This window comes from Phascolarctos cinereus, unplaced genomic scaffold (assembly GCF_003287225.1).
Source record: "Phascolarctos cinereus isolate Bilbo 61053 unplaced genomic scaffold, phaCin_HiC Scaffold_5;HRSCAF=322, whole genome shotgun sequence".
In the NCBI taxonomy this organism is placed as follows: Eukaryota; Metazoa; Chordata; class Mammalia; order Diprotodontia; family Phascolarctidae; genus Phascolarctos; species Phascolarctos cinereus.
In genome coordinates, this window is record NW_027555958.1 from 393194639 (window position 1) to 393219961 (window position 25323).

The 25323-nt window shown below is 35.1% G+C and overlaps 1 pseudogene; it reads left to right on the forward strand.

The window, feature by feature from the left end:
* The first annotated feature begins 4158 nt into the window (after positions 1-4158).
* LOC110206781 (small ribosomal subunit protein eS17 pseudogene) lies at positions 4159-14531 on the forward strand (annotated as a pseudogene).
* Positions 14532-25323: the final 10792 nt, after the last annotated feature.

The window sequence follows — 25323 nt, forward strand, 5'->3', positions numbered from 1 at the left end:
ATCACAAATTTCAAAAAGCTTAAGAATTCTGCTCAACAAATGATTCCAGAGAAAAGATGATGAAGAATACTATCCATTTCCTGAGAGAAAATTGATGGATCTAGAATGAGATACACACTTTTTTTTTGATATGGCCAACATGTTAATGTATTATATTTGACTATGTGTATCTGTTATAAGAATTTCCTTTTTTTCTTTTCCAGTGTGTGTGTGTGTGTGTTAATTAAAATTATATTAAATAGTTTATATTCATGTAGTAGTATATTCATAATTTTCAAAGCACTTCCAGATGCATTCTAACCTTCTTCACAATAATCCTGGGAGATAGATGGTGTACTTGTTTCATTTTGTTTTGAGGAAACTGACTCTCAAAGAGGTTAGTTAATTAACTCAAGATCACATTGTAAATAGTAGCTAAACCAAATCAAACCATCATGTAGTTATCTTTGATTCTACTCTCTCTCTCACCTACTACATCCAATCAATTGTTAAGTTATCTATGCTTCTTCCACATCTTTGATTGAAATCCATTTTTCTATCAATGCTTAATTCTGCTCCCTGAAGGTTTTTTAAGTACTTAATTGTATCTATAAATGTATAATAGAAATATTACAAAACTTTCTTCCTTTTCTAAAATGACCAGAGGCATATATCTGTGATGGTCAAAGGTTTTTTGTGTGTGTGTGTGTGTGTGTGTGTGTGTGTGTGTGTGTGTGTGTGTGTAAAGCAATGAGGCACTGTGGGAAGTAAAGAAGCGGGGGTTGAGCAGAAGATCAAAGAGCCATCTATTCTGGCTGCAGGTAGGGATTAATTTTTACCCATCGATTGTCCCTGTCACCTATTTTTGCCTCATCTCTTGATTTCCTCCTCACCTTCACACTGAGTAAAACCTGCAAGGGCAGGATAAGAAGGATTCACTGAGTCAAGGCTTTCTGCCTGTCCCAGAAGCCTCCAAGGCTCAGCACAGCTTGAATAAAAGAACCAAAGTAGCATGCACACAGCAAAAGCCTGAACTTTCACAGCTCTGGAAATGAAATCCAAAATAGGCAAATGAGTCTGCACTCTGTTTAATTATCCCAATTTCCTGAATGTCAGTTGTTTAAGCTGCCTCTCTGTTTGGTTAGTGTGGAGCTGCATTTCTTTTACATTGATTGGTCAATTTATCTACAGGAAACCTATGCTTCCCTAAGGTCATAGCAAATGTCTCCCAAGTTTTTTGTTTTTAATCTAAAATGTATGTGGCCCAAGCAAAAACATTGACATCAGCTTCAGCCCAACAGCCAGACTTTAATCCTGCATGTCTGACACTCTGTTCTAGTGGCACTAATGGCCCTAGCAATATGTTATCCACTCGTATAAGAACAATAAAATGTTATTTAGGATAGCATTACATGAGTCCACTTAGTTCTTGGTCTTTTGGGGAATACACAGATATCTCTGCCAATTCAATATTGTTTTTTTCATGCCTATGTTTTCTACTAGCCCAAAGTATTATTGAAAAGTGATCGCACAAAATCACCTTAATTATACTCTCCTTTTCATATCCCTGTGATTCTTGTAATAAACAGCAACATATCTACAATGAATACATTTATTTCTTTGGTACAATAAATATTTGGTATTATAAAAGAGGATTTTGTGTCATGACTTAGAAATAGAGAATAAAAGAAATTAGTAGTTTCTAAAAAAAAAGGAAACCACATACTTTTAGCATGACACAAACCATCCACATTGTAATCATTTTTTTTTGTAAACTATTTTAAGAGTACATCAGAAGGATGGAGAAAAGATGGTGGAGTAGAGGCAGGAACTCAACTGAATTCTCCTAACATTCCCCTCCAAATAACTTTAAAATGATATTTCAAATTGAATTCTGGAGTGGCAGAGCCAACAAAAAGATAGAATGTGACATTTTGCTAGCCCAAGACAATTTAGAAAGTAAGCAGGCTGTGCCACTGCAGTCTGGCCCAGCCTGGAGCAGTGCAGAGAGAATGAGGACAGTGCCAGCATCAAGCCTTGGAGATACCTATAGTTGTCAGCCCAGGGATGCTAAGGAGATGAGACAACTGGCCAGAAAGAGATTACAGGGGACCATTGGCTGCCATTGAATACAGGACCCTGTTGCATTGCCTATAAACAATTTAGAGTCTCAGTTCCAGGGTGAAAGGGCGCACTAGTGCTTGTGGTCACAGGGCAGCAAGGGCTTGCTTACATTTCCGGGGCAGAGAAGAGTGCTTGCGGTAGCTCACAGTGGAGCAGGGGCCCTTATCTCAGTTCAAAGGATCACTGACACTTGTGGGCACAAGAAAGCAAGAGACCTAATCACAGCTGCAGTGCCAAGAGGAAGACTAGCACTTGTGACTGAAGAGTTGCATGGTCCTTTCCTGGGCAAAAATCAGAGTACAGGCCAGGAGAGCACTGACTATACCTCTCCTATGAAAGCAATGAAAACTTTTACACCTTCAGAACTACCTCTGAAAACAGCAGCATTAAAACGAAACAAAACAAACAAAACAAACAAAAAAAAAACCTGAAGCTTAAGACAGTGTCCCTCCAATCTTGGGAGCAGAGAACACCTTTAACATAAAGGTGAAAAGTCAAGAAATAGGTTGAAAAAATGAGTAAACAACAACAGCAAGGGTCTTAACCACAAAAACTACTATGGTGGGTGGCAGAGAAAATCAGTGAAAATCAAAAATGAAACTCAAATGGAAATACACAAGATTTAGCAGCTTCCATGTTAAAGGAGCAGAAAGGTTGGCATTATGACATTCCAGAAGACAAAGGACTTAAGATTACAACCAAGAATAATTTATTCAGCAAACCTGAATATAACCCTTCAAGGGAAAAAAATGAATTTTCAATGAAATTGTTGGCTTTTGTGCATTTCTGATGAAAAGACCAGAACTTAATAAAAAATTTAACATTCAAACATGTCTCAAGAGAAGCATAAAAAGGTAAACAAGAAAGATAAATCTTAAGTGACTTAATAGCATTGAATATTTTATATTTCTATATAGGAAGATGATATTTGTAACCCCTAAGAACTTTATTATTATTAAGGCAATTAGAAAGAATATACATAGATGGAGGGCATGAGTGTGAGTTTTCTATGATGGAATGTTATCAAAAAAATTAAGGAGTGAAAAAGAGGGATGTACTGGGATATGGGGTAAGAGAAAAGAAGAATTGAGAAAATTATCTAAAATAAAAGAGGTGCAAAAGAAAGAACTTTAACAATGGAGGGGACAGTGGGGGTTTTGAAAATAACTCCTGAGCCACACTCTCATTGGAATTGTTGCAAAGGAGGAATAATTCAGTTGGGCATAGAAATCTATCTTACCAAAGAGGTAAGTAGCAGAGAAAGGGGATAAGAAAGGAGCAGGGAGTGATAAAGGGGAGGGTTTTTTTTTTTTTTAAGGAAGGCAGTGTTCAGAAGCAAGACAGACTTTTGAAGACATACATGTCAGAGAGAGAGAGAGAAGGGTGATTAGGAACAGAAATTGGATAGAGGGAAATATTTGGTCAGTAACCATAGCTGTGAACATGAATAGGATGAATTCACCCCATCAAATGGAAGCATATAGCAGAATGGATTAGAAACCAGAATTCAGCAATATGTTGTTTACAAGAAACTTAATTGAAACATACACACACAGAGTTAAAACAAGGCTCTGAAGCAGAATCTATATGCTTCTTCTGAGGAAAAAGACCTGGGGAAGCAATCATGATCTCAGGCAAACCAAAAGCAAAACTAAACCTAATTAAAAGAGATGAAGAAAGAAATTACATTTTGTTCAAAGACATTTTGCATAGATAGTGAAATAATATCGATATTAAACAAATATGAACCAAATGGCACAACAACCAAATTCTTAAAAGAAAAAAAAAGACTTACAGGAGGAAATAGTAAAACTATACTAGTATGAGACTTCAACTTTAAACTTTCATAACTAGATAAACCTAAACAAAAAATAAATATGAAAAAAGTTAAAAAGATAAATAGAATTTTTATAAAAAATAGATATGATTCATCTTTGAAGAAAACTGAATGAGAATAAAAAGAAGCATACTTTATTCTCAGCTGTACCTGGCACCTTCACAAAAATTGATCATGTATAAACATGTCACAACCGCCTTTCACCCTCCATAATCAACATGAGTCACATTTGGACCAAGACCGTGAAGAAGGAGGCATGAGTCATCATCGAAAAGTATTATACCAGCCCAGGCAATGACTTACACACCAACAACTGCCCATAAGTACGAGGAGATTGCCCTCATTCCCAGCGACAAGCTCCTCAACAAGATCGCGGGGTGTGTTACTCATCTGATGGAGTGGATCCAGAGAGACCCTGTGAGAGGTATCTCCATCAAATTGCAGGAAGAAGAAAGAGAAGGGAGGGATAACTATGTCCCTGAGGTCTCTGCTTTGGATAAGGAAATCATTGAAGTGGACCCTGATACCAAAGAAATGTTGAAACTCCTGGAATTTGGCAGTTTGTCCAACCTGCAAATTACTCAGCCCACGGTTGAGATGAACTTCAAAACACCAATAAACTTGGGAACCCCCCAGAAAAATAATGTCACAACCAAATGTAGAAAAGCAGAAATAGTAAATGCATCCTTTTCAGAAAATAATGAAATAAAATATACATTCAATAAAGGGCCATGGAAGCATAATTAAATATTAATTGGAAACTAAGTAATATAATCCTAAAAATGAGTGAGTCAAAGAATAAGTCATAGAAATAATCAATAAATTCACTAAAGAAAATGATATGAAGATAACATACCAAAATTTATGGAACGCAGCAAAAATAGCACTTGGGAAAAACGTATCTCTAGATGCTTATAGTAACAAAATAGAGAAAGGGCAGATCAATGAATTGGGCATGGAACTAAAAAAAACTAGAAAAAGAACAAATTAAAATTCCCCAATTAAACACTAATTTGGAAATCTTGAAAATAAAAGTTAAGATTAATTAAATTGAAAGTAAGAAAACCATTGAACTGCTAAATAGAATTAGGGGCTAATTTTATGAAAAGAAAAATAAAATAGATAAGCCATTGGTTAATTTGATTGATAAAAGAAAGAAGAAAACCAAATTACCAGTATCAAAAATGAAAAGAGTGAATTTACCACCAATGAACATGAAATTAAAGTAATTATCAGGACTGTTTTGCCAATTATATACCAATAAATCTAGCGTGAAATAGATGGAGATTTACAAAAATTATCAATTGCTCAGATTATCAGAAAATAGAATACTAAAAAAAACATTTTAGCCCCCTAAGAGGAAAACCCACGGACCAGATGGAATCATAAGTGTATTTTACTAACCATTTAAAGGACAATTAATTCTAATGCTGTGTAAAATCTTTGGGAAAATGGGCAATGAAGAAGTCCTGCCAAATTCCTTCTATTACAAAAATATGGTTTTGATAGCTAAGCTAGGAGAACAAAAATAGAGAAAGAAAATTGTAGATCAATTTCTCTAATGAAGATTGATACAAAAATTTTAAATAAAATACTAGTAAGGAGATTACAGCAATACATCATAAAGCTCATATATAATGGCAAGGTGCAATTTATATCAGGAATGAAAGGCTGGTTCAGTATAAAACAACAACAACAACAACAGAAAAAAAAACAACCCCAAACATATCAGCAAAATTGACCATATCAATAACAAAACTGATATGATTATCTCAATGGATATAGAAAAAAAATTGTCAAAATGCAATACTTATTCCTATTAAAAACACTAGGCAGAGTAGGAATAAATGGAGTTTTTCTTAAAATGATAAGCAGTATATATTTAAAACCATCAGCAAGCATTATCTATAATTGTGATAAGCTAAATGAACGTCCAATAAGATCAGGGGTCAAGCAAGAATGTCCATTGTCACCAGTCTTATTCAATACATTATTAGCTAGCTATGGCAGTGACAGGAAAAAGAAACTGAAGGAACTAAAATAGATAATGATGAAAAGAAACTATTACACTTTGTAGATAATATGGTTTTCCTAGAAAATCAACTAAAATTAATTAAAAAAACTTTATCAAAGTTGAAGAATATAAAACAAAACCAAATAAATCATCATTGTTTCACATATTATAAACTAAACTCAGCAGGAAAAGGTAGAAAGAGAAACCCCATTTAAAATACTTGGGAGTCTACCTACCAAGACAAATGTAGGAAATATATGAACACAGTTACAAAACATTTTTCACACAGATAAAGTCAGACCTAAATACCTGGAGAAATATTAATTGCTCATGGGTAGGCCAAGTCAATATAATAAAAATGACAATTCTACCATACTTAATTTACTTATTCATCACCATACCAATCAAACTAACAAAAAAAACCATTTTATGGAGCTAGAAAAGCTAATAATGAAATCCATTTGGAAAAACAAAAGGTCAAGAATGTCAATGGAATTAATGAAAAAAAAAGTCAAAGAAGGTGGCCTAGAAATTCCGGATTTTAAACTATATTACAAATTGATAATCATGAAAACAATCTGGTAGTGGCTAAGAAATAGAGTGGTGGATCAGTGGAATAGATTCTGTATACAACACACCATAGTAATTGACCATAGTGATCTCATGTTTGATAAAGCCAGAGGTCCAAGATTTGGACTGAAGAACTTATTGCTTAACAAAAAATGGTGGGAAAACTGGAAAGCTGTTTGGCATAAACTAGGCATAGAGCAACAGCTTTTGCACGCCAAGATAAGATCAAGATGGCTACATGACTTAGACATAAAGGGTGATATCATTAACAAATTGGGGGAAAAATAAAAATGTACTTGTCAGATCTACGGATATGGGAACTTTTTTTTAACCAAAAAAAAAAAGGGGGGGCAGAGGATCACGGGAAATAAAACATGATGCAAAGTGAAATGAGCAGAAGCAGAAGAACACTGTACATAGTAACAGAAATATTCTATTATAATCATCTGTAAATGATAGCTATTCTTATTATACAATGACCCAAGCTAATTTTGAAGGATTTATGACAAAAAATGCTATCAATATCCAGATAGAGCACTGATGGAGTCTGAGTGCAGAATGAAGTATATTTTTTCACTTCATTTTTCTTGCCTTATTTTTTTCCAACATAGCTTATATGGGAATATATTTTGCGTGATTTCTCATGTATAATTGAGGTCACATTTCTTAATTTCTGAAACAATGAAGGAAGGGAAGAGAGAGGAAGAGAATTCAGAACTCATTTTTAATGACCATTAAAATAAAAAATAAATTTATTTTTTAAAAAAGGAAATAGGCCTCCCTTAAGTTGGTGATGGTTTGGGAGGTAAAAAATGCATATACCAAGTAATGCATGTTATGAATAGAATTGCTCACTGTGGTGGTTGATTTTACTTAACTATTTTTCTTTGTAATAAGAGAGGGTACTATGGGAGCAGTCTACCAGGAAATGAATATCATGTAAAACAAAAAAGTCGATAAAACTTTAAAAATGGAAAAAAAAATTGTCACTTTATGAATACATGCTAACAATTATTTGTATATTAGAACCATTAAATAAAATCCTTTTATACCAATTTTTTTAAAAGTACTATGTTAAATACAATGACCATTCACAATTCCAGAATACTGATGATGAAATATGGTAATGAATTACTGGATTCAAGGTTCAATAGGAGACTGTGTTATACATACATACATACATACATACATGCACATTGTGTACAAATGTATGCATGTATTTTTGAGTGTACATGTTTGTATTCAGCCATTGAGGTAACTTGTTTTACTTGACTATGCCTACCTTTTGCTGCAAACTTGTTTTTCTTTTTTGTTTTCTAGTAGGGTAAGGACTGGGGGTAGGGAAAGAAACTTTATTTCTTTTATTTCTTCTTGTTTTTGTTTTTTTTCAAATACAGAGGTGGGGTAGTGTTAAGGATCTGAAATGTTGCGTGCATGAGGTCACTGTACTATTAGTTTTACTTAGCTGTTTTAATTTGTTACAAAACCCCTAAGCAAGTGGATCTGTGTTTATAATATAAAAACAAAACACCAATAAAACTTAAAGAAAAAAAGTTCTTAGTATTTTATAAGAGTTTTATTGATCTATCAATCATTCTGTGTATTTCTATAATCAATTCATTTATCTGGGTAATAAGTGTTAGTGATTGACTTACAGATTTGTTTCATTGGGTTCATAGCTCTCAGGAACGTACTCAAAGTATATACTCTGGTTAGAATTCTAATGGAAAATATCTGAATATCATATTTTTACCAAAGTATTGGCATTTGGTTCACTTCCTTGTATGAATACAAGGAAAATATACCTGATCTGAACCAATACTTCTAAAATACATTGTTTAACTTTATTTCTGTCTTGAAGCACCTTATACGTAAAGTTGAAAGTCGGCCAACATGAAATGAGAACTTGTAGGTAGCACACAGATAGAATACTGGATCTGGATTCAGGAAGACCTGATTTCAATCTAGCCTCAGACACTTCTTAGTTTTGTGACCTTGGGCCAGTCACTTAACCTATTTGTCTCAGTTTCTTCATCTGTAAAATGAGTAAGAGATGTAACTGGAAATCCACTTCAGTATTTTTGCTGAGAAAACCCCAAATGGTGTCACAAAGTGTTGGATGTGATTGAAACAAATGAACAACAATAGTTAGAAAATATAAAATATCCTGCTAATGTAACCAACACAATAGCTTAGTCAAACTGAAAAAAAAAGAAAAGAAAAAAAGTATTATGAAATCCTAGAACAAAAATGTCTACAACAGTTTCTAAAAAGTGAGGTCTAGTCATTGGTTATGTTAGATCAATTAAAAAGAAAAATCACATGTGGTTTGACAGAAGTAGGCCAATGATTGATATTTAGAATTTTTTTTTTGCAAAGATAGGGTGTGTGTTGCCAGTTTATTTCTTTTTACACAAAATGTTACTATCATATATATATATATATATATATATATATATGTGTGTGTGTGTGTGTGTGTGTGTGTATGTGTATATATATATACACATACATATATATGTACATTATATATATATATATATGTGTGTGTGTGTGTGTATGTGTATATATATATACACATACATATATATGTACATTATATATATATATATATACATATATATACGTATATATACATATATATATGTGTATATATATATATATATATATATATATATATATATATATATATATATATATATATATGTATATACATATATGTATATATATATATGAAATATACAAAAGTGATAAAACCCCATACTGGCTCATTGGACGAAGAGAATAGTTTAGGCTACTTTTCATCTATGTAATTATTGAAGCCACTGAAAACAGTGAACTTCTTCAAAACATATCTGGTAATAGAGCTTCACTCTTCTGTGAAGAGGAAATTCTGAAACTTAGAGGAAGTTGTCTAAGATTAGATAATAAGTGAAAAAATTTTATGTCCTGCTATCTCCTCAAAAACACAGAGTGAAAGTTTCTAGTTTTCTAATTTATTTTTAATTCTGTGAGTTTTTGTAATGTTCTAGCAAAAACAATGACTATGTATATCAACAACACTAAACTAACATATATTAAGAAATTTATATCATTTAACGTCCAAAAGAAGAGACAATTACTTACAAATATATAGGGAAGAGATGTAACAAGATGTTAGGGGGGTCAGGGGAGAGAGAGAAGGGTTTTTAGGAATCACTTAGGAGTTAATCACAACCAAGTGACACCAAAGATTCCTGAACTTTCACTTTTTGGATATGTTTATTCTGTTAACAAAAGAACTTTCATATGATCCAACCATTTTGGAGAGCAATTTGGAACTATGCCCAAAGGGCTATAAAATGTGCATATCCTTTGACCCAGCAATAGCACTTCTAGGGCTGTGTCCCAAAAAGATTATAAAAATGGGAAAAGGACCTACATGTACAAATGTATTTACAGAAGCTCTTTTTGTGGTGGCCAAGAATTGAAAATTGAGAGGATGCCCATCAATTGGGGAATAGCTGAACAGGTTGTGGCATACGAATGTAATGGAATACTATTGTGCTATAAGAAATGATGAGCAGGCTGACTTCAGAAAAACCTGGAACACTTGTGTAGACTGATGCTGAGTGAAATGAGCAGAACCAGGAGAACATTGTACACAGTAACAGCCATGTTGTGCAATGACTAATATTGATAGACTTAGCCCTTGTCAACAATGCAAAGATCTAAGACATCTCTAAAAGTCTCATGATGGAAAATGCTATCCACATCCAAAGAAAGAACTATGGAGTTTCAATGCAGATTGAAGCATACTATTTGCCATTTTTTTTCTTTCTGTTTTGTTTTCTTTCTTCTTTCTGGTGGCTCTAATTCTTCCTTACAACATGACTAATGTGAAAATATGTTTAATAGTAATCTATATGTAAAGCCTATATCAGATTGCACTCAGTATTGGGGAGGGAGATAGGGAAGGAGGGGAAGAAAAAAATTAAACTCAAAAGCTTATGGAAGCGATTGTTGATAAATCAAAACAAATTAATAAAAAATTAAAAATTATAAAAAAGAACTTTTAGGGTAGATGAGAAGTCTCCCTCCTGGGATAGGTGTAATAAGATTGAGAAATAGAGGTTCAAACTATCAAAAACAAACAGTGCAATGACAAAAATAAAACAGACTCTGCCTTCAAGGAATTTGCATTCTAAAAGGGGAAACAGATACATGTATTAGTATATACAAAAATATAGAAATGAATTAATAAGATTCATAAACTCCTTTCTGTGTTCTGGGCAACATTCTGACAGTGTATCTTATAATGGGGAAGAACAAGGAAACATACAATGGTACATTCAACATAAATTCATATTAGACTGGAGGTGTGGAAGGAAGTTACTAGAACCTGGGAAAACCAACAAATATCTATAGGGGGTAGTGTTTGAACTAAATCTTTAAAAAGTCAGGGATCTAAAAGTTGTAAGTTTAGAGGAAACACATTACAAGCATGGGAGCTACTCAGCCAGTGCAAATTCACAGAAATATAATGTTGTTTTTAAAAATAAAATATTAACCAGTGTGGCTGGACTATGTAAAGAGGGAAAATGCTATAAAATACTGGAAAGATATGAAGGGAATAGGTAGTGAAGAACTTTATATACGGAGTTTTATTACATTATTTTGTGTCTCATACTATGTTATATATATAGGATTATGTTAGCTTTCAATAAGGAACTTATATTAGGTCATAGAGTTATTAGTGAACCACAGGATTTTATTTATTACTGGGTATAGATGGTTAGGCTTAGAGAAAGTTTCCAGTTCCTATCCCTTGATTATGTGTCCTTTGGAGATTGTTCTTCAGTCTTTCGGTTGTGTTCAACCCTCTGTGAACCCATGGACCACACTATGCTTGGCAAAGATACTGGACTGGTTTGCCGTTTCCTTCTCCAGAGCATTAAGGCAAACAGAAGTTAAGTGACATGCCTAGAGTCACATAGCTAGGAAGCATCTGAGGTCAAATCTGAATTCAGGTTTTCCTGACTCAAGGCACAGCATTCTATCCACTGAGCCACTTAGATGCTTCCGTTAGAAAATGTTCCTTTCTGATGTGTTCTGTTTCTTTAATCTTCACAAATCCTTTGGTTTAGCTATAACAATTTCCATTTTACCTTGAATTTTCTCAGAACCTTGTTTCAATTTGTTCAGAATGACTGAATATTTGAAAAGAAAATTCTTATAGTTACTATTTTGTGATTTTGAAGTGAAGTTATCATTGATCGTTGACTCTACCTATGCCTTTCTAATGGAATGTAGCCATATTTAAAAATAACTAATCTAAGACATTTGTTTTTTCTAATGAAAAGTCCTCCCAGAAACAGAAAAAAAGGAGACTATTTTTTACAAGAAAAGCCAAAATGGAATATTTAAAAAGTGCTTTTTTTGGGGGGGGCAGTGGAAGGAAGCCTGAAAAGTTGATATCCATTAAGTGGGAGTAAAGGATTTCAAGTCAGATGAATATTAAATGTGTGTATACATACACATACATGCATACATATACGCACATACACATAAATAAAAACATACAGATGTATGTGAATGTATATGTTGAATTTCAGTTTGGATGTTAAAATGTATGTTCTAATAGTGTCTTTAAACGAGAAGTATTTCACAAAAAATAAGCAAAATTGTATTCATTCAATAACATTCTTCTCCTTCTCTCTCTCCATTAATCAGGTTGATTTCTTGTTGCACATTTTTCTGCAACATCTCATCATCTAATGTTTATTAAATATCCACAATCCATATTTATATATTTTTAATATTTTGAACAAACTTGATGCCTATGAAAGGTGTCAGATTGACATCCCTGGATACTAAAGTCTTCAATTTATGCATTATGTACATTATGTAAACCCTAGGGGAACTCAGCTCTCTCACTCAAGCTAGCCAGCTTGGTTAGGATACAGCATTTCAAGCAATAAGTGGGTGGCTCAGCCCTTGGCCTCTCAGCTGATAACTGTCAGCCAATGAACCAATTAATTCAACTGCAATTTCTATGATGGGCACCTATTCCATTGGAAACTGGAGTGAGGCCATTGTTGGGATTTAATTGTCTTCTCTAGTAGCTAAGATCCTAGACTAATTGCAAAAGCTGTCACTTTTCATTCCTTTGAGGAAGAGGGTTGAAAAATGACTTAAGAGAATTCTTCATTGGTTTTGTATTTTCAGGCCATACTATAAGGCCATTAAGATCTTCATTGAATAGTATGGAAAATCATCATCATTCATTCAATCAATAAACATTTATTAAGTGTCTGATATGTTAAAGGCATGTTTGTTAGGGCCTAGGGACAAAAAGTCAAAATGAAAATATCCCTATTGTAAAGAGGCTTACATACTTTCAGGAGACACAATATCTACATATATAAGTATATGCATAATATGTATATAGAGACTGAGTAAGTATATAGAGTATCCATATGTAGAAACAAATAATAAATAAAAGGCAGATAAACAAAAGGCATTTGGGGAGGAAAGGCACTAGCAATTACAGAGCTAAGGAAAGGTTTCATGTTGAAGGTGATGCTTCAGGTGAACCTTGAAAGGAATGAGAGATTCTATGATTCTACAAAGTCTAAATAGACCATTCATTGCTTCTAAGGACTTCTACAGTAAAGTTCAGTGTTTCAATCATAACACCTTTCTTTAAAGGGTAAAAAGTTAAGCCTTTTTAGCTGGGAGACAAGAAAAAACTTCTTATATGAAGAAATGGAAAGAAGCATTTAGAAAGCAGTCAAGTGATCATTTTATCTTTCAACACACACACACACACATACCTTTTCACTGCCTAGAAATGGAATTCATATTATCTAAGCCCAGAGGGCTGAGCAAGTCAGCAAAATTCGGCATTAACCTTCCTTTGTGCTACTTCACACTGCACTTTTACTTGAGTAATCTCTGCTGAGTAAATATACATATGCATGCATGTATTATAAATGCATTTGCACATGCATGTCAATACATGTAACGTGTAAGTATGGAATGTGTACATGCCTATACATGGTACGTGTGCACGTGCATGTATGCATGTGTGCGAGTATATGGACAGGCATATATATGCATGTCCATATGCATGTTTGCATTCATATGTGTATATATGTATATGTATATACATCCATATCCATATCCATATGTATGCAAACAAATTGCATAAATATGTGCATATGGCTATGTATGTGTGTATGCAAATGGATGTGGATATATATGCTTATAATTTTAAAAGGCCTCTGATGAAAAGATTAAAAGGTTTATTGGGAACAAAAAGTAGTCAAAGGATTAAAAATACTTGTTCAGTCATTTCTGACTCTTTGTGACCCCATTTCAGGTTTTCTTGGCCAAGTTACTGGAGTGGTTTGCCACTTCCTTCTCCAGCTCATTTTACAGATGAGGAAACTGAGGCAAACAGGGGTCAGTGACTTGCCCAGAGTCACACTGCCAGTAAATGTCTGAGACCAACCAAATTTGAACTCAGGCCTTTCTGACTCCATGTCTGGAGCTCTATTCACTATGCCACCTAACTGCCCCAAGTTAAAAATAGACTCAATAATGTAATCATAAGGAATTGATGAACCAAAGGAAAAACATTAAGGAAAATAACAATCATTAGCCATTATAACAGGACATTCAGGATGTACCTACAGCAATATTTAGAGGAAAATGTACACACACACACACACACACACACACACACACACAAAGAGGTAACGGATTGGTTTTGCAATTTAAAAAAAAATAGAAAAGGGGGCCCCTCTGGGTCTTCATGGGGATGCGGGACTAGAGCGCCAGGGCCAAGCAGGGCAGGGTCCGGGGCTGGGGGTGGGCGGGGTGCGCCATAGTGGAGTTGCAGCAGCTGCGGTTGCAGGAGGCAGTGGACGCCATGGTGAAAGGGCTGGAGCGGGAGAATATCTGCAAGATAACATAGCCTTCATGTTCAGTGTTTCAAGGCTGTGTTATATTTTCCTAGTGGTTTGATTAAAAAATAGTTTGATTTTTTTTACTTCCCCCAAAAAATAGAAAGAATTAGGCAAAAAAAAATAGAAATTTTGAAAGTCAAAGAAGTGATGTGAAATTGAAATGATAAAATAAGGAGTTTTAAAAACAAAAGGAATATACAAGTAATTGCTATCCTCTCCACAGGGATATAGATGAGCTCACTGACTCAGGAGTTCCCCACATTGATACAGTTCATAATCCATCAATGCCTATTTATTTTGTGCAACTTTCAGTGGTGTTCTTAAATTTTGTCAAAAAAAAAAAAGCACATTTGGAGCAGGGTACCAGTTGCCTTCTTCCTTTTCTTCCAACAATGTGAACATGCCAATGGACCTCTCTACACATTCACCTGTCATCCTTCATTCTTGTCATGTGACCTGTTCATCCTCCCTTTTTTCCAAAGAAGTCCTTGACATTCTCTGCTTCTGTTCTTCTTTGCAGAGTTCATTAGCTTTGTATCGCAAGTTCTCATTTCGTCATTTATCTTTCATTGCCCTCTGTGTTATATTAATCCTTAGTTCTTCAGAACTTGAGAGTGATGTTACATAAGAAAACACCAGAAAAAATACAGGTCTTTGTCTTCTTGGGTAGCTTCAGATTTGTAAAAGAGCCTTTCTACTTATTTAAAACAATTCACCACACTTTTCTTATCCTTTTAAATTAATTAAATTTAATTTTGGAGCTAATCTAACAGAAAGAGAGAAAGGGAAGTTCAGAAGAGTAGAGTTACAAAAACAGAGACATAGCAAGAAAAAACCCAAGCTGCCAGTATTTTTTTTAAATGAAAAAGAACAACAAATGTGAATTATAATGTGAGCTGCTCAAAGGAAGAATGTTTTTTTGTTTTTTTGGGTTTTTTTGCCATTCATGTTACTGCCAGTGCTTAGCACAGTGCCTGGCATATAGTAAGTGCTTAATAAAGACTTTTGATATGCTGACTTTAAAAGGAAATAAAGAAATTAGAAACTTTCAGCAAGGATGAAATGAGGAAAATTACAATTGTTAGAAAGGCAATGTGAGAATAAGTGATGAACTGTGCAATATAAGATGCACATTAGCAGATGAAATCATTACAACACAAATTTGTTTTGAGTATACTTTTCTTAAAAAGATGGGCTCATATATGGGGGATGGAAAATGTGTGTGTTGGGGAAACTGGGACAAAAATGGGGAAGTGAAAGGAAGAAGGGTGTGTCAATTAAACATTTAAAAGTACAGCAGGAAAATAAAATGGGGATTTTCATAGGAGAGGGGACACGGTAAATAGATCATTGTTGGTACCACATAAAATTACTGGAAAGCATATGTTGTATGTGCTATAGAAGATTTAGTTTCATATACATCTGCACTGAATATATAAATCTTCATGTTGGCTGAAGATTTTCTAGTCCACAATACAAATATTTGTAATATTTAAAAACCTAAATAGATAATCATTAGCAAGCAGACAAAACAATGAAATTTGTTTTGTCAAGTCATATTGAACCAGTGTTCTCATACCCTTAGGCTGTTCTCCAGATTTTAACTACCTTTTTCTAGATGAAGGTTTCCACTCACCTCTGCTTTTCAGCTTCTTTTTCAGTATTGTCTCTCCCTATTGATGGACAGCTATGTGTCACAAGTGAATAGAGTGCTGGGCCTGGAGTCAGGAAGATCTGAGTTCAAATGCAGCCTCAGCCACTTACTAGCTATGTGATGCTGTGCAAGTCATTTAGCCATGTTGCCTCAGTATTCTCATCTGTAAAATGAACTAGAGAAGGAAATGGCAAACCACTCCAAAATGTCTGCCAATAAAACCACCCCAAAAACGGTCATGGAGGGTCAGATAAAACTGAAAAATAACTAAACAACAACAAACAATTCCCCATTATAATGTAAGCTCTATGGAGGCAAAGTCTATCTTTCAGCTTGTGTTTGTATTCTCAGCACTTAGTGGTGCGTGGCATACCATAAATATTTAAAATTTTTGTTGGCTACTGACTGTCCAGTGTGAGGATATATGGGTGTGCCTGAGCAGAGTGGCATCTTAGAGTACTGGACTTGGAGTCAGAAGGAACTGAACAGAATATATTTTTATTGACCTAAGTGTGACCTAAGTGACCTAAGTATGACCTAAGTGAACTTGGGCTGTGTCTGTGTGTTTCAGGCAAACCCTTAGAACTAACTATTCATTCAAGAAGGATTGTCCATTTACATTGCTGGAAGCAGTTCCCATACCGAGAGCTCCATATACTGAAAAAATCATAGATCATATTTTTGTGTAGGACATGTGATGTTAAAACAGAATACAAAAGAGACCCTTTGATTCTTCCACATGAATTCACAGCATTAACTTTTTTTACCAATCATTTAAAACTCTGTGGTATAAAATAGTACATAGAATCTTGAACCAGGATTCGAGAAACTTGGGCTCTAATGCTGTCATAGCCACCAAATAGTTCTGTGACCTTGAACAACTCGTCTAAATCCTCTTCACTTAATTTTCCTTATCGGCAAAATGAGAAGTTTGGCCTATATCAGAGATTCTTAACGTGTTTCTTTTTTGTATCATAGGCCCCTTTTGTGAGCCTAGTAAATCTTTAAATGCAAAAACAAATAACATGCAAAACAAACAAATTATATTAAAAACAGTTATAAGAACAAATTCATTAACTTGCGGTTGGTAACAGCTGGGCTAGGTGATCTCTAAGGATTCTTTCAGTTCTAAGATACTATGATTTGATACTGTGTTTGAAATTATGACCTTCATGGTTTGGCCATGGAAATTGCCAGCCTGCAACATTGGAAATTCTTCCAAATTGGCAAAAATTTACATGCAATACAGGGAAATTTGTCCAATAAGAAGAGTTTAAAAAAGTCAAACGTATTTTCATATTCATGTATGTTTTCAATAAAGTCATTAGACTGCTAACATTATATTTGTTGCCTTAGACAAGTTGTTTTACCTCTCTTGGTGTCATTTTGCAAAATAGAAGTTCTAAGTGAGCTCCAACATACCTTTTAGATCTAAAAATAATGATTTGATTCATAACTTTTATGGAAATCTGAAGATCACTTCTTTCCTTCTCTTGAGCTCAGAGTAAGGTCTTAAAAACCCAATTTCTCTGTTCCTCTAATCTCCATTCTGAATATTTTGATTAGGGAAAATTTAGCTGATAAAGTAATTCACAAGAAAACATTAATGACTGAGCTCAGTTTACTGTATTATCTTTTCCAAGGCTATTTGCATATTGAAAGTGCATGGCAAGGTAGGTGATAGCTTCCCAGGGAAATGAAACTCCTATGGAAGAATATCAAGCCTTGTAGTTGTCAGGTGAAGAAGAGATGCTTTCTTAGCAGAAAAGCCTTCCCAGTTAACCTGAAATTACATGATGTAGGGCAGTGGTATCAAATTCAAATTAAAAAAAAAAGATGGACACTAATAGACAAATAAAGATCCTTGTGGGCTGTGTGTTGATTTAGTTATTTTCATTGTATTTTTATGTATTTTGCTAAATATTTCTCAATTACATTTCAATCTGGTTGGGGCAGTGTTGACAGCAGTGGAAATTGTGTTTGAAACCTTTGATGTAGGAAACCTCCTACTATGCTTGTAGATAACAATGGCCTTGTCTTTGTTCCTCACAATTTGAAATAAATATCTACCATAAACTCATTAACTTTGGTTTTCCTGCTCATGCTTAGTAAGGACTCATAGTGACACAGTGACAGTCAATTTGTTGTGATTACATACCCCAAACCGTGGAGAAAGCAGAAGAGGTTATTCAATTGACAATAACATAGCTGAGATATATATAGGCAATCCTGAAAAAGCATTGAGCTCAGCTGGAATGGAAGTATTGTAGGATGCCATTTTCTTTGTTACTATAGAAACAGTAAAATGTCAACTATTTTTAGAACTCTACTCTAGGATTAAAGCAGCCATGCTAGTTATCAGTATGTTTAAAGATGCCAGCAACATATGTCAAGGAAGTGATTAATTTCTTCAGAAATTTATATTTTCATGGCCTTTTTATTTTCCTAAGAGAATTTCACTTCTCTGAAGCTACCTTCACCCTTATGATACCCTGACGGATCTTAAATGGGCATAGTACATATAGTTCATGATTTGTTATTATTGATATGTCTATTATTTTTATGCCCATGGAGTTAACTGAGAGGAACTAATTCTGTTTATGTACTGTTTATGTACTGGTTTATGGTGTTTACAGCAGTGAACACCCTACTTGGTACACAGATGCTGCAATTAACAGGCCTCTGTTTTCACTTAGTTAATTCTTTTCATTGACTACTTTTATTCTTTTGGGTGCAAATTGCTTAAACCTTGCCCAAGCCTGAAAATGCATTATGCTGGAGAGTTTGAAGAGGCATTTTTGGAATTAGTTTTAAATATGAACTCTACAGCTCCATTTTAGCAAAGATGGGAGTGGAAGAAGGAAGGGGTGTTTGAATCTAAAACATGCTGTGTATGTGTTGCTTAATGAGGAGCTCTTTTACCAAAGTCTGAAATGGTAATGGCATTATGTTGTCAGTCATTCTTCTCCTGAAGCCATTCCCAATATTCCCCAGGCTAACGTTTAGTAAATTAACATCTTGAATCCATGTGTTAGAGACAACTGTTGTGTCTTCTGCATAACACCCAGAATATGGAAGGGGACTATTTTATGGATTCTGTTTAAGAATCAATATTAAGAGTGTAATAGAGTTTGAAATGATGATTCTTTGTAGCTCTGTGGGTTATTTTAGATACAAGGGTTAAAGTGTTCATGCCAATGTTGTGGTATGGAAATAAATCTACATTTGACACAGATGAAAGATAAAAGATAAACTGTGAAAGCAGCAAACTGGGATACAAAAAGCAGTTAATGTACAGAGAAAGAAGTGGCTATTTATTAACATTTAAATTTGTAATATTGTTTTTAAAATTTTTCTGTTGCATGTAATTTGTTTTTAAATTAGTGCTTGTTTTTAAAAACAGACCTATGTTTGAAAATATTTAGCAATTAAGGTGCTGTAGTTTACCTAATTTTCTTTATGATGTAATTTCTTAGTCACTATCACTAATTCCAGAGAACTGCTTAAAGTGACAATTAACTAGGGAAGGATACCATTCTGTAATCAAAATGATTTTATGGAATGTGCCCTGAAAATATGTCCTCTCCTGCATATTACCAGAAGCGGAAAATATGTCCTCTTTTCTGAAGTGACTTTAATACTTTTTTTTTTTGTTTTGATTAGGCAATTGGGGTTAAGTGATTTGCCCAGGATCAAACAGCCAGTAAGTGTCAAGTATCTATGGTCACATTTGAACTCAGGTCCTCCTGACTCCAAAGCTGGAGCTCTATCCACTACACCACCTAGCTGCCCCAAAATGTCCTCTTTGTGTCCTCTTCTTTTTTTTTTTCTTTTTTTGGAGAAGCAATGGGGTCAAGTGACTTGCCCAGGGTCACACAGCTAGTAAGTGTCAAGTGTCTGAGGCCAGATTTGAACTCAGGTCTTCCTGAATCCAGGGTCAGTGCACTATCCACTGTGACATCTAGCTGCCCTGACTTTGATACTTTTGTACTGCTATTTTTAGGAAGTTCAAAATCATCCTGGATGCTAGACAAATTTATCTAATGCAAAAGAATTAAAAATTAATGCTTTTTGATTAGAGCAGAATGTTGTTGATTGATTAGTTTATGAGGATTAGAGTCTATTGATTAAGAGGTGATAGATGGGAACCAAGATGGCAGAGTAAGAGGTGAGTTTCTCTTCCCTCCCTTATTAACCTCTGAAACCCCAGAAAATATTACCCTAGGAAAAACCCTGGAATAGCTGAATCAGAAGAAAGATGGGGTGCAGCAGTCCAGTGGCCCAGGTAGCTTGAGGAATTGACAGGAGGGTCCCCTCTTGCTCTGGGGAAGGGAGAGCGGTACAGAATAGGAAGCATCCCAGCAAGCTAGTAGAAAGCCCCACCTCAGCATACCAGGAGGAGATCCTGAAGCCAGGTAGTGCAACAGGTGAGCACCAACACCTGGACCCCCAAGTGCCTCACTGAGGGCAGGGGAACCAGTAGAAACCTGCTTGGAAAATCACCAGGTGCCTGGGCATTCTACAGCAACCAGCTCTCCCAGTGCCTCAGCAAAACTAAGGGAAGCAGTGCTCCAAGGGGCCCCAGGTGGATAAACACCCTAAACATCCATCTGAAAGAAGCTGAAGAAAGCAAAATGAAGTAAAGGCTCAGGTGAGTAGGAAATCTCCAGGAGCCACACGACTCAATCCTACCCCTAGAGTTCCAGTGTTTCTGATTCTAGCCCAATACCAGGTAAACTGCCAGAACCCTACAGCCTCCAACTGCCAGCATTGGAGGTCTTTTCACAAAGCTAGTGACCAGGCCCTAGGCTCCCAACACAAGAAGCTTGGGTCAGTGCCCTCTGCTCCCCAGCAGGAGAGCTCAATCTTTTTAAAGGCCAGGAAATAAGCAAACACCATGAGCAAAAAGAAACATACCATAGATTCATATTATGGGAAGAGTGAAGATCAGGCCAAAATTCTGAGGAGGACAACATTTTCAACAAACCCACATCTGGAACCTCAAAAGTGAATATGAACTGGTCTGAAGCCCAAAAAGCCTTCTTAGAAGAGCTCAAGATGGATTTTAAAAGTCAAATAAGAGATGTAGAAGAAAAAATGGGAAAAGAAATGATGGGTATGTAAGAGAGAGTTAACAGCTTGGAAAAGGAAGTACAATTTTTACAAATTAACTGTAGAAAACAAGTCCTTAAAAATACAATTGGCCAACTGGAAAAAAAAAAAAGTACACTGAAGAAAATAAGTCCTTAAAAAATACAATTGCCCAAATGAAAAAAAAAAAGTACACTGAAGAAAACAAATCCCTAAAAAACATAATTGGCCAAATGGGGAAGGAGGTACAAAATCTAATACGAGAAAACAATTTGTTAAAAATTAGAATTGGGCAAATGGAATCTAATGACTCTATGAGAGAGCAAGAATCCATCAAACAAAAACAAAAGAATGAAAAAAACAGATCAAAATATAAACTACCTCATTGGTAAAACAACTGACCTGGAAAACTGATCTAGGAGAGACAATTTAAAAATTATTGGTCTACCTAAAAATCACGATGAAAAAAAGAGCCTGGACAGCTTCTTTCAGGAAATCATAAAGGAAAACTTCCCTGAGGTCCTGGAACCAGAGGGTAAAATAGCCATAGAAAGAATCCACTGACCACCCACTGAAAGAGATCTCAAATTGAAAACACCAAGGAATATAGTAGCCAAATTCCAAAATTACCAGGTCAAAGAGAAAATACTGCAAGCAGCCAGCAAGAAACAATTTAAATATCATGGAACCACAGCCATGATTATGAAGGACCTTGTAGCTGCTACATTACAAGACTGTAGGTCATGGAATATGATATTCCATAAGGCAAAGGAGCTTGGATTACAACCAAGGATCAACTACCCAGAGAAATGAACATAATCTTTCAGGGTGGGAGATGGATATTCAACGAAATCAGAAATTTCCATGCATTCCTGATAAAAAGACCAGAGCTCAACAGAAAATTTGATCTTCAAATACAAGACTCAAGAGGCACATAAAAAGGTAAATAGGATAAAGAGAAACAACATGTTATTAATAAAGGCAAACTGTTTACATCCCTACAAGGGAAGATGACACTTGTAACCCTTTAGAACTGTATTGTTATTACACCATGTGTAAGAGGTATACATAAAGGGGGTGGGTATAAATTGACTTTGATGTAATGATAAAAAAAAAGTTAATCAAGTGAGTTAAATGGATTCAAGTAAATGGATTAATCTGATCTAACTAAGAAAATGTACTGAGAGAAAAGGAAAGGAGGAGGCAGACATGGGTAAATTACATTACAGGAAAAGGCACAAAAACTTGTTACAGCAGAGGGAAAGAAGGGAGGGAGATGAGTGTTGTTTGAACCTTACTCTCATTAGATTTGGCTCAAGAAGGGAATAACATAATCAGTTAGATATAGAAATCTAATATGACCTATAGGCAGTGGGAGAGAAAAGGGGAAAGAAAAGGGAGGGGGCTAATAGAAGGGAGATGGAACTAAGGGAGGTGGTGGTCAAAAGCAAAATATTAGGGAAGAGGGAAAAGGAGAAAGGAGAAACAAATGCATAAACGGAGCGGGGGAAAGGATGGAGGGAAAGACACAGATAGTAATCATAACTGTGAATGTGATATATGAATGTGATGGTTTATTATTGTGCTATGGGAACTGATGAACAGGCAGACTTCAGAACAACCTGGAAAGACTTATATGGGTTGATGCTGAGTGAGGTAAGCAGAGCCAGCAGAGCATTGTGCACAGTAACAGTTGTGTGATGACTCATATTGATAGACTTAACCATTCTCAGCAATACAAGGATCTAAGACATCTCCAAAGCCCTCATGATAGAGAGTGCTGTCTACATCCAGGGAGAGGACTGTGGAGTTTGAATACAAATCGAAGCATATTACTTACTTTTTTTCTCTTCTGTTGTGTTTTGTTTCCTCTTTCTGGTGGTTCTTCCTATTGGTTCTGATTCTTACTTACAACATCACTAATATGAAAATATGTTTAATAGGAATATATATGTATAGCCTATATCAGATTGTGTGCTGTATTGGGGAGGGAGGGGGGAGGGAGGGGGAGAAAAATTTAAAACTCAAAAGCTTATAGAAGTGCGTATTGATAAATCAATATTACATATATAATACATGGGGGAAGAAAAAAGAGATATAGACAAGCCCTGATAACAGAATTGAAGACAAGTTAAGTGAGATGCTAGCTCTGTAACTCTTTAACCTCAACCAGCATTGTAAAATATTCAGAAAATGTAAGATCATGGTGACCTCAATTTTTTATGGGCCCTCTTATAAGCACTTTAGTGACAAAGGCTTTCTCATAACAAAGTAAAGGAAACACGTGAAGCAGTTATCCAGAAAATTCCTTGCCGGCCCCCCATCCCAAAGGTGTTGTGGCCTTAATCAGGTAGATACTTCCATATTTCATGAATAAGTTATTTTGTAGTTGTGGGGACTACTTCAATGGACATTTTACAGAGAGTATTGTTTCAAGTTGCTGTTGAAAAGGAAAACACACACACATGTAAAATGGGAAGAAAAACATATATAAAAAGAAAATCAAAGCTATATATTTTAACTATTTGTAGCTTGATCATCTTACCTATCACTCTATCTCCTCAGGAAAGGCATTTGGAAAACATCAAGAACATACAATGGAGGAAGGTATGAGGAAACATTTGAGAAACACCACCTGAGTGAACAGATCAGGAGGAAAAAAAAACCCATTAGGGAAAGTGAAACACTAAGGAAAGTTGAAATAATTATCTTTGGAAAAATGACTGATAGGGAAATTCTTTTGCTCTTTCTTTCCCCAGCTGAAAAGAAAGAAATGGCAAGAATGGAATCAAAGGAAATAGGGGAGAAATGAGGATGTGTTAATACTTTGAAGGATGCATGAAGGGCTATAAAACTAAAAGAGAGTTAAAGGGTTTTGACGAATATTCAGGCTTTTGGTGGGGCTGTGAGTTGGCATTATCTTTAGGCATGAACATCTTTGAGCTATTTAGTCTTTGGAGATAGGGAGAGGTGCCTTTTGTTTAGGAGATGTCAGTCAGGATGGTCAAGGAAGGAGTAACGAGTATGCATAAACTTTTGGTGGGAAAAAATGTTCATTCACTAATTACAAAAGTATTTCAGGAAAAAATCAAAGCATTTGTTGCAAAGATAATTAGAAAAATTTCTCTATCTAGTCTGTTTCACTTTTCAAATAGAAATATGATCTATCAGGGTGTTTTCCTATCTTTTCCCAATTTGAATAACATCTAATGACATTCCATGGTGTCCAACATTTGTATTCTGCTAATTAGTCAGTTAGAAACGCACACTTAGGAAGCCCAGACAGTAGAAGTAGATGAAGGAGACTTCTGACCTTTCAAGATAGTGTAGAATTTGTTGTATATTTAAAATGAATAGCAAGTCATACATAGCAGATTTGCAGTTTCATGTGCAATCATCTTTTTTATTATGCTATGTTATGGAAATCTTGTTTTTTTCCCATAAATTGACAATGAAATATTTTTTAAAAATATTCTGAGTCATCATAACCTCAGATTCTTCCAAGGCACCAATGTGGAGGGCTATAGTGTACCTTATCTGAAAGTTCACTAGGTCTCCCTCCTCACCTTGTTTTGCTTTGTGGGACTTTTTGGGAGACTTTTGGGGATTTTTTTAGTCATACCCTTATTCAGTGAGACTAACATCCACACTAATATAGCTAAGTGTCTGAAGTCATGAACACCTGAGTTCAAATCCTGTCTCAGATACAGCTAGCTTTTGAATTTGGGCAATTCACTTGTTTGTCTCTGTCTCAGTTCCTCAAAATGTAAAATTGGAATAGTAATAGCACCTACCTCCCAGGGTTGTTGTAAAAAGTAAATGACATAATATTTGTAAAGTGATTAGGACAGTCCCTGGTATATAGTAGGTGTTACAAGTATTCTAGATATTATTAATAATAATAATAATTATTATTTTGTACCACCACCTCCAACTGAGTACAGTTTTGTCTATGAAAGACTCTGTGTATTCCCCAAAGATCTTAAGATCTTTTCTCTTTTGTAAAATTGAGGAAGTAATTTCTATTGCTCTCCAGGAGTATGGAATGAGTAAAAAGGCCACAAGAAAAAAGAATGGGTGAATTTGGCTGGACAGTGTAGAATTC